General features: G+C 35.6%; 1 protein-coding gene across 2 annotated transcripts in view; it reads left to right on the top strand.

The window, feature by feature from the left end:
* The first annotated feature begins 415 nt into the window (after positions 1-415).
* LOC149776346 (uncharacterized) overlaps positions 416-15,209 on the top strand; it is a 28,489-nt gene continuing 13,695 nt past the window's right edge. For both annotated transcript variants that reach the window (XM_089942339.1, XM_089942338.1), the window contains exon 1: positions 416-509. The gene's annotated coding sequence lies outside the window, so the exon portion shown is untranslated. The remainder of the gene's footprint in view (positions 510-15,209) is intronic.

Raw genomic sequence — 15,209 nt, 5'->3', positions numbered from 1 at the left:
AAAGGTATGTAGATAATTACATTATTTTGAGTTTAATAATGTCCTAAAAGCACTACAAGATTCACATGATACGTATTTAAACTAAACTTGAAGATTTCCAGTATATAACTTTCTTCAAACGGAAATTATGAACAAAGCTATGAAAACAAAATACGAAAAACACCATCAATATTTATTATTAAACAGAATAGTGATTAAAACGTGTGAAATGTTTATTAAACTTAAGCAGCAAAAGCGTGGTTAGCATGTATCCAAAGGCGCTGTAGTACTGTTAATGTTCAACCAATGGGTAGTGTAATATTGTATTACTAATCGACCTAGTGGAAAGCCCTATCTTAAATGGCACTCAATGTACATATCTGAATGGTTTATTTACGACATCATATAGACCAGCTGACTCATGCATATTCATATAAGCACATTCATATATATGATTGCAAAGATATGCCCTCCACTGTGCTATAACGTTTCTTTCAAACAAGGTAGATGATCTTGTGGCGCTTAAGAAGGTAAGTCTTAAGACAAATAAAAATGTTAAATATATGTATTATCTAAGCACAGACATTGAATAATTGACAAGGATTGCATATTGTGGATATGACAGGTGATTGAAACCGTGGTCTTCCAAATTAAACAGCTTTAAAACCAGAATTTATGTAACTTGAATTTTGTATAACATATAACTTGGTATATGCAAGTTTAATGATGCATGTTCTGTAGACGCAGTTGCTTGTTTACGAAGACGGCTTTAGATACACTATTAAAGTACATCAAAAATTTCAGAGTGTTCACATATTGCGACCTCCATGATATCTAGTATAGTCACAATGAGAGAGAGAGAGAGGGGTCGGGGGTCGGGTGGTTGTTGGTGGAGAGCTGATTTCTTTATAGATGAATCTGTAAGCGATGAAGCAATAACTGTTTACATTTTCAAAACCACTGCTCAGAAAGTTAACTGGTGTAATTATAGCAAACTAAACTAATACCTTATTCGAAACGTGATTTTTTGGAATCAATTAATTAACTAATAAATTTTAAAACGATGTCAAGTCAAAACGAAACTATGTTGTGCAAAATAAATATTAGGTGGTTTGATTTATTTCTGACATAACTGTTTCTATGGGAAACCAGTGTTAAGAAAATATCAAAGATAATATACACATTTTTCATATTTTCCACGTATTTCTCCTTGATTCGGTCTATAGATAAACTGTTTTCTATATTTAAAATAACATTATTATGTTTGACTATTTGAAATGAAACAAGGGTTTAAGTCGTTAAGAAATGACCAGACATAAACCGGATTTACGTATGAGGAAGAATCCTAACCTGCAAGTCAATATGCAGCTACCGTTGTAAAATCCCTTAAAACATGCACCTGGAACTTTGTTTAGTATTGATGGCAGATTTTGACTGATTAGGAGGAGGCATATAAGATTCTAACTTCTCTTATTAAATATTCGTCCTCTTCTTCCTGGAAAAATATAATAATTTTGCAATGGTTTTCCTCAATTTAGTGGTAACACTCATGCTCTCTCTCTCTCTCTCTCTCTCTCTCTCTCTCACACACACACACACACACACACACACGCAAGACCTCAGCCTTTGAACAATTCAAAACCGGGTTGAGTCATGTGGATTTTATTTGTCTTCCTTGTCTAAAAACACCTATTTATCGATTAAATAAGTTTCTTTGTTCACAAAGGAATGTTATCTCATGGAGAAGAGATAGGGTCACAGTAATTTATACTGATACAAATGGTATCTCAAAAAGTTTTATTTAGTGGAACAGTCAGGCATTCCACATGTTAATGTATTGAACTTGAAGAGAATATAGCACACACTTTTTAGCTCATGCGTCATTTAGTCTGAGAGTTAGTGTTGAAATGAATTCTTTGGTTTCACTTAAAACTGGAAATTTTGTGGGATTGGAGGAACGTATCAAAAGTAGTTAAATGATTTCTATTGGAATAATGTGATGAGAATTATCAACAAATTGTAATGCAATTTTGCAGCTATTTAAACTGGAAATACTAGGAAATACTCTTGGATATTAGTTTGCTAAAAGTTGATTGCAGATATTGTTTGCCTAACTTCCTCGCCCCGTATGACTGAAATGTTTTAAGAAAAACTCAAACTCAAGCTCAAAATCATAAACTTTAGCTGTATTATAACTTTGATTAAAGATTAAAACGAAGTTTGATTAGCAGAACTTTCAGGATCTTCTCAACTTTGATTCCGCTTATACGATGATTTCAACCGCGTATAACATCTGAGTTTTATTGGGGAGCAAATTCTCAAGTCTCTTGCTTAACAGGCGAGGAAAGCAGGGTAAATTCGATGTAATCTTCATCTTATCAAATAATCCATTTTGATTTAGGATTTATGTGGAACATTACAACAACTCTTAGTCTGATTGATAAAATAAAATTAAACAAGTTGTAGTATCAGAATTCTTGTAGTTTTATCAAGCCTGTGTTGACATATTTTCCATGCGATAGAACAACAAGACAGTTCAAATATCTATAAGAGATAAATACAGCACATATCAAAACCTCCATTCTAATGTGCAGAGTAATTACCTTTAGCAGTATCCAACCCGATACCCATGTTATGATGTAGACGCTATCAAACATTCTTAATCATGAGGAAGAAACTTTAGAACTTGTCCAGTCTTCAGATTCTACATAAAAAGTAAGAAAAGTTTTTAATTTTTGTAGGTTGGAAGTATTGCGCAATGAGCGTTTCGAGCCACGTGCTTTTCTTTGTACTGCTTATTAAGATGAATATGTTAATGAGGGCAATGGGGTGACCTGTCGACCCCAGGTACAAATGTTCTACGCATAAGATAATAGAAACATAAAATCATTTGATATTATTACTATATTATCACATATAATCAATGGATGTTATATGAAATTAACAATATATAATTCATTTATTTTATATGATTAAGTTTTAACTTTCGTCAATTCTAATTTGGAAAACGTTCTATGGCAGGCAGAGGATACGATACTGTGCAGTACAATATGCCTACAGGATACATATCTAACTAACTGTGTAGTGACTTCAGGAAATTTCTAATTAATGACTTTCTTAGAAATTTATATTTACTGTCCTGGACATATGGCAGGTGTTGCTATCACTCTTGATGTATTCTGCTGTCCCTGATGGAGTTGTAATAAAATCCAACAACGACAACAAAAGATATATAACAAAAGGTTTCTATTTAACTGGGGTTCATTGTGGGTGTTCAACAAAGTAAGAAGAAACCAGTTTGACATAACACATTTCTGAAGTAGCACTTGAAAATGTTTTGTTTAGTGTGGCTAGTGATGTGTATTGTCTGTATGTCTGAAGCTCTATCAAAACGCTCGACTTGTGTGTGTGTTAGGGGGTGTGTGTTTACCTAAAAATGTTTTTTATGGTTTTATTAAAATTGGAGAAACCTTTTGTTATATATCTTTTGTTGTCGTTGTTATTGGATTTTATTACAACTTTCTTGTTAAATGTAGTTCACCATGACTGAGACGACCGGTCTGATATAACTGGACTGAGACAGAAAAAGCCAGGTAACGAAACAGGTAGATTTCTCTGTCGCATGAGTGAGAAATATATCCCCTTTTAAATAGAATGGTGTCATGCCAGGTAAAGGATTCGCGTTGTAATAAAGTTTGGGTTATTTTTTGAGTTGTTGCTTTCAACAGCATCTTTTAAACATTATTGGCTTAATCATAAAGGGAAAAAGGGAGCTAAATGTCTTTACCATAGACACAGAGAGGTTGGTTTAGGCCGGTATCGTGGGTTCGATTTAGCAAATAACATGCAAAAAGAGTCTTCAAAAGTCCATCGCCCCCAACAAAATTACATTTATTACTATTATCTAGTACGTGTCACATTGAAAAGATTGGTAAACAATAAACAAGGTAAAAAATGTTATGCCGAAATTCGAACCTGAATCAACCGTGTGGCTGTGAGACGATTTACTGAAGTTTAAGTTCAGATTATATAGGTAGCAAAGTGAAAGGCGGTTTCTGGCTCAAAGACCCTATTTTTCACATAACAAGTACAAACTTTCACGGTTCCCATATCCCTGACGCCCCTACCCATCGATCTACTGGGAACCTCTGTTGTGAACAATGAACTTGTCGCGAAAAATAGGGTCTTTGATCCAGAAACACGCCTTTTACCTTACTGCTGTGGCTTATGATACAATGTCAGACTAAAAATGTTAGATAAAACTTTAAACTTCTTCTCTAATCGTTAGTGTATCGACAGCTGCTATCAGAAAGATTGTTGATACAAATACAGCTTCACTTTTCCACTTTTTTTTTGCTACTCTCGAACAACTCTTTCATCCTAATCTTGATGAACATGTACTTGCTATAAATTGAGTACATTTTTAATCGGTCGAGGTCTATAGTTATTTGTGTACATTTTTCTTGACTGATCGGATCATGAAAATTATTGACTTTCCAGATAATATATTTGTTAGATCGTCACGCAACTTGAAATACTGACTATCATTGGTTCGGACAAGAGAAAGATTTAGTTTGTTAAATCCGCCTTACAAGCAGACACCTGATACTTCATGGGTAAATGTAACGGTACGAGGAGTATTGTTCACGATTATTTGCTTTGTTTCATTTTTATTGCTTTCGGTTATGGTTAGTGGGTCAAGCGTTATACATATTTTTAGACAAAATTTATATTTGTTTTTGCTAACAATTTGCATAAAACTTTAGATAATATTTCGTATTTGTTTGGCCAGCGATACTGTCCTTGCACTTAAAACACAGCCAACTTGATATTTTATTCAGGTACTGTTTTTCGTCCTTGCTGACTCTCAGCGAAAAAATGTTAGTCAGCATAGTGTTAATAATACGAAACTCTCTAACAAGTTCGTCCATATCGTTTTTCACTCCGCGGAGATAAGATTCTATTTGATCGAGTAGTTTAATAAGTGCAAGTTGCGGTTTTACAAGCGCTTTTCTTGGTTTCAAAACGTGGTTCAGTCTTTTTACATGCGGCTGTTAGTGTAATATCACTGTTAGTGTAATACAAACGCCAGATATTATCAGCAAAAATGAATTTATTGCTGCTCACTTGATACGATACCTGAAAATGTCAGAATAACTGGTATATAACATATTATTTTAAAACAATGTACCGTCCATTTTGTGATAATACTTGTAGTATTGCATAAGCTCTTTTTCGATATATGGAAGAACCTCTGATACGTGGTTGAAATCAATCACTTGGCCTTTCATTATGAAAATATCTCTAGAGTAAATGTATTTTCAGCGGCAACATTATCAAGCAGTATTCGGAAATAGTTGATGTCTATTATCAGCAATACAATCTCTGTATTTGTCACAAACTTCAGAAGATATTTTATTGTGTCTAGCGTCAAATAATGATATACCTGATGTAAATATATATGGCGGTATAAATACTGCCGGTATTTCTGTTACATCATTTACGTCGTCGCTATAAAATTCTTCATTGTTATCGAGAATCGAAATCACAAAACTTGAATCTCTATTCTAAACTTTTAAGTGATAGGTGCTGTCTGAAAATTGCATAGGTTGTAGCAAAAGTTAACAAACCATAATTAATTGAGAGATAGGTTTAGGTACTTGGCAATATATGATATTTTTGTACCCTGGTTCTGTTAATATTTTTGTCAGCTTCTTGTTTATAGTTTCTATTTTTAAGCTTTTTTGTTTTTTCATCTAAAAGATTTCCTCTCAAAATATCATAAACTTTAATGTCACCAATTGGTGATATTTCAGTAATATCGTCGAGTGCTTGGTTAAACGAAGCTTTTTCTGTATCCCAATACGACCTAACCTTGATTTAATATCCGAAATTGTTGCTAATGCGAGTTCAATTTGTGCTAGAGAATATAATTTATGTTTGTCAGATAATCTACTAGTTTAAGATGTGATGTTGCTAGATAATTAGGATTTGAGGTTAATCCGTACCAAAATTCACGAAATATACGACGTTTGGCGAAGGTATCTCTTAGTTTTCGATTTTTTGCCTGTCTACTTTTTTTTTGCTTCAGCTAGTTTGTAAAGTTTGTCGTATATTTTTCTGATTCGCCCTTGTTTAGGTTTCTTACCGCCATAAGATTTTCCTTTGATAATATCTGCTAATTATCAGTGAATTTTCTTTGTTATGCTCATGCAACGTATTTGACATCAACTTTTCGATTTTTAATCGTTGTTCCTCACAATCGCTAGGACGACAGTTTTTACTAATTGTATCAAAGTTTCCGATAGCGTATTTTAGTTGAGGACCTCTCATTCCCATTACTCTAACAAAGCTGTCATTGTTCTCTTTTAAACCGGGTGAATCGAAAGTTAATTGTTTCATTCGAGCAATTATTTTTACCGCTCTTGCCTCTTCAGCACATACTGGGTCTAGCTGATCAACATCAGCTATTGTGATATCTGTTTTTGGATTAAAAATATAATTATAATAATTCCTTGGCAACGACTTTTGATGGGGTGGGCCTGTTGTCGTCATCTTTATATATAACAACCACATTAAATTGTCAAGTATATATTTGAAACACAGTCAAACCTGAATAAGGACTATCAGCGTTGACAACATAAATCCGGAAATACGAGTATTTGTTGACAGTAACTGCAGTATCAAGTGTATATTTCTCAGAAGTACTAATATAAACACCAGTTGCCGTATACAACGTAGCTCATATTGTATCGCCGTAGATCCCCCTAATCTCCAGTTGTAAATGCGTCCGACAATAACATTCAATCGACCTCGTAACTGAAATTTCCATATTGCTACAGCTGCTGGACACTGTATTTTGATCCAGAAGTTAGACGTTTCTCCGCTAGGTGTCCACTCTAGCCCTTCTGATATCGCGCTCTGAAAAGCAAATGCATAATTCGGATTATTTCCCAGATACTGTTTTGATGCAGATGCAATAAAACCCCAACGATTATCGGTTGCGTCTAAGAGATGTGGGATGTGACCGACACTATGTTTAGCTCATTTTGTGCTGCCAGTACCTGCAGCAACTGAGTCAGGATCAGATGCAGCAATATGTACATATGCAGAAGTTATCTTGTTGGCAACCATGCCAATCGCACCTGTCATTGTACTACCTATTTTTTGGAGATAAGCAGCATATGCAGCTGCGCTTGCAGCAGTAATAGCACTTGTTTTAGATTCGTCGACGTATAGCTTATTTGTCAGGTCATGACCATTGACAGTACATATGTTGTTCTCGCGGACGAGACCATATTCAGATTCCCCACCAATAGTGTCGCCGGATTTTATCACGGAGTTATCTTTAACAAACTATACGTTTGCTACACAAGTGTTGTCGGTCAGTGATATTTTATGAAGATGATGATCGATTATTAGTTTTCTGCCCATATTTAACAATCCAGTCATAGTTCCACCACCAAGTGGTAAATAATTTGTTAACGCGATGTTAAGGTGATCGTAAGAAACTGCATCTGTTGCAGCTATTGTGAAGTTTGGTGGTAGTCCATTTACCTTGTCGTGGTTAGTAAACACAAGTGTACAGTTTAATGTATCTCCGGTTTTATTTACTTTTGTTTGTTAAACTAGATTAAGTTTATTAAAACTTGCGGCTTGAGATATATTTTGATTTGCTGGTAGATAATCAGTTTCTAAATTTATTATTTTTCTGCCGGACATATTGATGTTACTAGTCGTAGTTCCACCAATCAACGAGAACAGTGATAACTTTTAATCATAGACCTTTTCAAGCTGAGAATAACGTACAGTTTGTGTGTTATTTACATTGACGGATGATATGTTGTTTCTATGTTCAGATGGAGAATCGACACGTTTTTGGATTGTGGAAAATAGTCTAACATATATCTATAAAAATGCACGCTAAGCGAATATAAGTTTTATAAAGATTTGTTGCGACGAGAGCCGCAGTTAGGAAAAAGGTCGAGCAAGAACACCAAAGACAACAGCAAACAGCAGAAGAAACCGCACGACTTTTTTAGACCTGTTACCCAAGCTGTACTTGGTAAGCAACCTCATAGTTCTGCGTTGTCAGCAAAAGATCACACAAACTAATTGATAGAGGCTTGCTAGGTAATGTTGAAGAAGGACAGAAGAAAGCTACATAACAAGTTATTATAAACATTGGAGATCGTGCTGCACGACAAACTGAAGTTTTACGAGAACTTCACAAGGTGGATCGATCAGCAGAAGAAAGATTTAAAATAGAGAGGGATAAAAAGCAGTGAAAACCACAAGAACTTGACATCACAAAACAACAAATTCGAAGACATTATATTGAAAAAGCAATACAAGGCGCAAATAATGATTTGTTAAATAGTGAAATAGTGGATCTAGAAAATGATGTCTTTCAATCTGAAAAAGTTGCAGTGTAGGAGATATTAGAAATATGGATGATGATAAAATTGATCGATATATTGAAGCACTAACAAATATAAACAATTTTAATGAATCTGAATATCAAGATAATATCTACAATTCCAAAAATTGTATGGAAGCGCTTCATGGCAAAGAAGATATGGCTGCTGCTGTGTATATTGATATCATAAAAAAATAAGATACGCACCATTAAAAACTCGTGGAATACCAAGTTGATTGCTGTGAAGTTCTATGTGACTCCCTGTTATGCGTTGGGGTGAGGTGCTCCCAATATTTATTTGAATTACTGTGGAATTCCCACCCTGGCTCGTTTTTGTGGGAAGTGAAATTAGTGATAGAGAGCCCCCAGTCAGCAATACCGACAATTAAATTATTAAAAACACAAAGGTGAAATCCAAAAGAATAACAATTTTATACAAATTAAACAATATTAAGTTTTCAACCAATCTGCTTCCTCTCGACCAAATCACGAGTGGCTCCCTCGGAGTGAGTATATTCTGCTTTACCAGTACGACGGCTTACAAATCACTAACTCGTTATCAGTTCAAATGACTGTTAAGTTCTGGTTCGAATTGACGGCCCCACCCTTCTTCAGTTCTGACTGGATATCAATTCTACCCCCAATCGGTTTAGATTAACAGTCTAGCCTCAGGCCATCTGTCAAAGCGGGGAGATTTACAATAGCGTTGAGGGTCCTTTGTTCTTAGAACAAAGCTTCTAACATCTATATGCTAGTGTTAACACCTAACGAAGGGTTCTTGTACAAACAAAATCGCCGTAACAGTGCAGGGTTGACATACTCATTGCGGTAACCCATTCCTTTGTTCCTGACTTACGTAATCGCGGGCAGGCAAACGTGACAATTACGATTGTTAAAGAATATAAAATAGAAGCAATAATACCAGAAAAGCCGCCAAGAGTCGGTTCCTTTGTCAAGATCTTAAACTCCCAAGATGAAATAGTCAATCCGTTAATGTTACTAATTTCACCAAAATAAGCTGGAACTGTTAGCACAGAAATCGACAAAGAAATTGTCGCAATACTTGATAATTTCAGATCAAACGGTTACCGAACACTAGACGAATATTATGAACTGCCCAGCGATTTGCTACGCTAAATATCGGCAGTTTTATATGACGCTAAACATAATGCTATCAACAACTTTACTTATTGCCTCGTACGCGATGGCCAACGTAAAAACCAATATTACCGATGATTTTTCGTTTCAATCAAGTGCGTGGATTTCGGTTAAGATACCGCAAGGAGCTTATAACGTGACAGATCTTAATAAAACAATAAAATCTCTGATAAAGTCAAGCGGCAGTGTAACAGATAATTTTGAACTCGCTCCGAACCACAACACGCGTTAGCCAAAATAACACAAAAAGACGCCAATTTGCTTGGCGACTTCGGCAAGGCAAGTAGCATTGGATCGTTGTTAGGATTTGCCCGTCTACAATACGGTTCGGTTGCTGCTGCGTCAATTTCGTATGATGGTGAGCTACCAGTCAATATAACGGAGGTAAATACGATGATAATAAACCGTTCGATCGTCAGTTAGTCCTATACGGCAGGTGGAAGTCGAAAACAAACTATCTACAGCTTTAGTCCGGATGTTCCACCTGGCTCGTTGATGCAAGTAAATCCACTAGAAATAATATACTACTCTGTTAACATGGATAATAAAATAGCTTCTATCACAATGACTTTAACGGATTGATCTGGGCGGCAAATCGATCTCAACAACGAGATTAAAACCTACTATGGTCGGTTAATAATTTTATCGGACATTTTTGTATAACAAATAGAAACAAATTTATCGTAGAAAAATCGTAGGATGGATTCTTCGGACACGTATTCTTTAAAATAGTTGACAATATAATTGGAATAGCAAACAAAAGTAACACCAATCGCGACATATGTATCAAAAGCATTTGCACAGGAGCTGATTTTGCGGAACGTACAGCTAAATATATCTGATAAGATCAAAGGGTGATCTGTACCAACATCATCATATAAAAATCAAGGTATTTTTGAAATAGTACCAACATCAAAAACTGCATGTGCTATTATAACGACACCAAAAAAACTTTTGTCTCCATCGGGTGAACAAATCGTCAGATAATTGATAACAAGAACAAAAGCACGTTTAGGAACTCGATAACTCAAAAACAACAGAATTTGAGTATGTTGACTATTTCGATGAAGATTCGAATGATGCTAGCACGACGGGCACACGAAAGTGTAATACACGTGATGAAGACATTTATGCTGCCGCACAAGGCAGTACTTGAAGTACGAGTAAGTATAAAAGCTCTACCGCCCACTGTTTGTGATACTGCAGCCGGTACTCAAGTAACACTCGTGAATAGCGCTTGGAATTTAGTTCATAGCGCACGATATCAACTAGCTAATCAGACAGTAGAAGATATTTCAATGCACTTGGCAGTAGCAAGTAGTATTCTTGTCGTAGTATCTTTTAGTGAAGATTACTCACGATTTGTCGCAACAATTGTGATGTGGCTTAAAGATAGTCGAACTGGAGCCTGTGTCGTAAGTGAGTTTAATTATTTTTGTGTAATGTTAAATGGAGCTGATGCAGCTGCCGATCTAATTTTAGTTAGAAATTTTCTTGTAGAGAACGCTGACTATTTCAGAATTGTGGCACCAGATACAGCTACAGATGAAGCTGCTGTAAGAGCTTCACTGACAGTCGCTTATTATATTCTTGGAATTACTGCACCCGGTGCAGCAGGTAATGGAACTGCCATGTTGGTGATCGTAAACAGACTAATAATGATCAGAAATATATCGTACAGCGAATGTTATGCTAAGCAAGAATGTTTAACAAGTGCTCTAGACAAATAACGATGGTGCATGCGCTAAGCACAATATTTTGATTTTTGCCAAGACCACATCAAAGATTTTCATGGAAGCAAACATGCACTTATACATGGCCGAGTTGATAACAACAACTGTCTTCTGCGGGTTGGTGGTGTATATGTACAATTTGTTGTTTCACGACGTGTCTTGTGCATGCCACGAGTCGTTCTATCGATAGACAAGTCAATCGAACATGAATCGGTGCTTATTTCGTATGCCAAAAAGGTGCATTTTATGCAGAACAAAGGTTATCATATAGCGTTAAACATTTATGTCAATAAAACGTGGAGAATAACAACAGCACCTAGCGAGCAGTTACTAAGACATATATTTATTGTGTTTCAACGACAAGATCGACTTAATAGTCGACTGTAAAACAATTGTTTTTGATAATGCTGATGTCCCCTAAATATTTGTTAGAATAAACTCTTCGCAATATCCACAAAGAGATATCGAGTGCAATTTTAAAGATAATTCTAATAAAATCGTGTCTTGTGCTTAAATGTACCTGATGAAAGTTATGCAAAAATAGCAAGATATCCATAGAAGAATTTAGAACACTTTATCCGATATTTGCTTTGACGTATCAAAACCCTCCGAAAGAGCTATCAACTCGACATCAGATCTTGAAGTAACGTGGCCAACAGGAGCAGTTCCAGCTGTTGCGTATAATGCGTATCTGATAGGTTTATTACAATATATTCGACAAAGGAACGAATGACAGTTTATGTTTAATTTTATTACACAAAATGTATAACAAATGAATTACATTACTCACGAAAACAACCTATCGCCAGGACCATTAAAAAACCTAGCATCTGAAATTGCCAAACGACAATCAGTATTTTACTTGAACAACTGTAGCAAAACCTTTTCTAACTCATCTGCAGTTCAACAAAATACAACAAAACAAAATCTTCTGTACTAAATATGTCAACTGCATAAGCAACTGCGATGTCACGAAGTAAAGAAATAATAGGAGGATTTCTAGATCGTGCATTAGCGACCATGGCTAAGACAATACTACTAAAATTATTGCCAGTACTTGGAACGTTAGGTATTGCTGCAGCAGAAGGCGCGATATCTGGTGCAGCTAAAAAGGTAGTATCCTGCGACAGAACCAAACTGTGGGATATTTAATGTTAAATCACTCTGCGATTGTGCCTAAGAACAATATTTAAAAAATGTCAGCAAAACGTAAAGCAACTAAAAAATGAGACCGCAATGCGGTCCGACAACGGCAAGATGCAGAGGGGTACAAAAAGGAATTATAGGTCTGGTGCAAGCGGAAATAACAGGAAGTCTACTTCCATATCTGTTTGGGATATGACGAGGGAATCAAAAACAAAACAAATTAGAGTAAAGGGCCGGATGCTACCAGAGATGCGCTGTTAAGCGACTTTGGGATACCAGATAAACTGAAAGATGTCAGAAATTTTGCCGGACGATTTTCTAAAGATGAACTTGCACCTCAACCGCCGACAATTGATCAAAGTTGTGTAATAAATGTTGAGGACTTTTAACGGTGGAGCCGGCATATAAAAGACAACTATTTTGTTTCGTTAGGTATTCACCCAAGTGATGTTAACAAACATAACATTACTCATTTAATTAACTTCAGCCTGTTGGCACTGCAGCTTGTGCATATTATTTCGTAATGTTTATCAAACAAATGTCCACAACAAACGGTGATTTTCTCAAATTTAAGTTACAATTTACCCAACGATCTAGGGCAGAAAACGATAATAAAGCTGTTACCGCTGCAAAACAAATTGTATCTAACATAGCAGTACGTGTTACCTCAAGTGCAGATTTAAAACGGAAAATACAAACGAGACAACGAAAACACCCCAAAACAACAGACTAATACTGAAAGGTATTTGTGCTGTTTGTGGCAGAAAAAATAGTTTATAAAAGCTAATCTGTGTGAATCCGTCACGGTCGATGGAGTTACCAGTGGTTGCAATATGATTCCACTACCTGGAATCATGGTATCCAAGACATTCCCAAGGCTATTTAAGTCGAATACTAGTAATAAAATGAGCTGTAAATGCGGCACAGATCACGATCTCTGTCTAGAGCAGAAGAGCATAGCAACTTACTCTCAGTGTTGTTATCAACGAGCTGTAATCGGGTCCGGCTTAGATATTCACAAGTTAATTGGTAAATTACCGAAACTCGGCGGTGGTTGGGCACTTTCAGGTCATAAGCGCACTAGACCTTATAATCCAGTTGATCACTGAGAGGAAAATAACTTTATAATCAGGTTGACGCAATCGCAATGCGACATGATATATGAAAACAATCTCCAGGCTGCGATCGTGTTATGCTTGACGCGTTGAGAGACATGCGACCGAACGGAATACGAGAGCGAATTGATCGTGAATTTGTTCAGGGTCTTTTAGGTGCAAAGTATAAGTTGGGACGCGTCGAAAACATACTTTTTCGACACATTGGCACATGAATCACAAACCTAAGAAAACGTTTCTTCGACGAAAGGTTTTTGCCAACGCAGATGATGACATTTGGGCTATAGATTTTGCTGATATGTCATACGTTGCACAATATAGCTTATGAACGTAATTTATATTTTTGTAAATAGTGTACCTGTCGCAGATAAAACTGGAACAACTGTAACACATGCGCAAAGAGATATCATTGCTGACAGCTCGCGTTCTGGAGATACACCAAGGAAATCTAATAAAATCTGGACTGAGCACGGATCGGAATTTTTTAATAAACAATTCGAGATATTTCTAGAGCAAAGAAATACAAATACGTATATGACTGGAAACGGAGGTAAAAATGTTATTGTCGAATATCGTACGATAAAAGAAAAGATCTACAAGCACTCCACAACTTAAAATACAAATAGATACGTTGATGATCTGCCAATGTTTGTATTAGATTACAATAACACAAAAGACAAAACTTTAGAAATGTTGCTCAGCGAAACTATTAAACATGCATCACATTCAAATGGAAATATGTACCGTAGATATAGGCTTAGCGTAGGAGATCGAGTTAGAATTTCACTAATACAAAAACTTGTTTGGGAAAGTCTCACTCCGAATTGGTCGGAAGAAGTATTCGTTGCTGACAAAGGATTGACAACAATGATTGTGATATATCAGCTGAGAGATTTAGCACGAGAAGATGTTATTGGTATCTTTTACGAACAAGAAATGCAAAAGACCGAGCAAGATACATTTGTAATGGAGAAAGTGATAGCAACAAAATATAAGTTTAGTTAGCTGGCGCGGTTACAGAGATAGTTTATTAGTTGGATTTAAACTAGTAGTATTAACCGATTAGATTAGAATAAATATTTTCATGTTTTATTAAAACAAATTTATATTTGATAAGTTTCGATAGCGAAAACAGATGTTGGTTTTTGTTCAAATTCAAACTTTTAGTGAATATAAAATTAAATTTTATATTTATTTGTCTGTCGGGTATCTTGATATTCATGAAAGGTCTTAACATACTCCAAAAGATTTGATATTAGGAAACAGTAAAATCAAATGTTTTATAGTTTTTCGCATTTAACATTATATCTACTAGATGTTGATATACTGTAACTTTATCTATCAGAGACAGTTGTTTCAATGATATCAACAACTTCAACTTCTTCCTGTTCTGCTTCTGATGCAAATAAAGGATATGTTTAAAGATTGGAGATATTTGGCTCTAATTTTGTGTGCTATTGCAGAATGATATGGAACAGCGTATCAAATTCGCTGTAAAGATCAGTCAATCTTTTTGCAAGAGATAACATATACAACTAACTTTTGTCTAAAATGAGTAATAAAATGGATATTATCAGATATCACGCGAGAGCAAATATTTTAAATTTGGATGAGCTGAAAGATGCTGTCAGACAATGTTTTACAACGGAAGTTACTAAT

The sequence above is a fragment of the Sinohyriopsis cumingii genome, chromosome 18 (assembly GCF_028554795.1).
Source record: "Sinohyriopsis cumingii isolate HCF-2022 chromosome 18, ASM2855479v2, whole genome shotgun sequence".
NCBI lineage: Eukaryota > Metazoa > Mollusca > Bivalvia > Unionida > Unionidae > Sinohyriopsis > Sinohyriopsis cumingii.
This window is presented reverse-complemented; position numbering and strand designations above follow the sequence as displayed.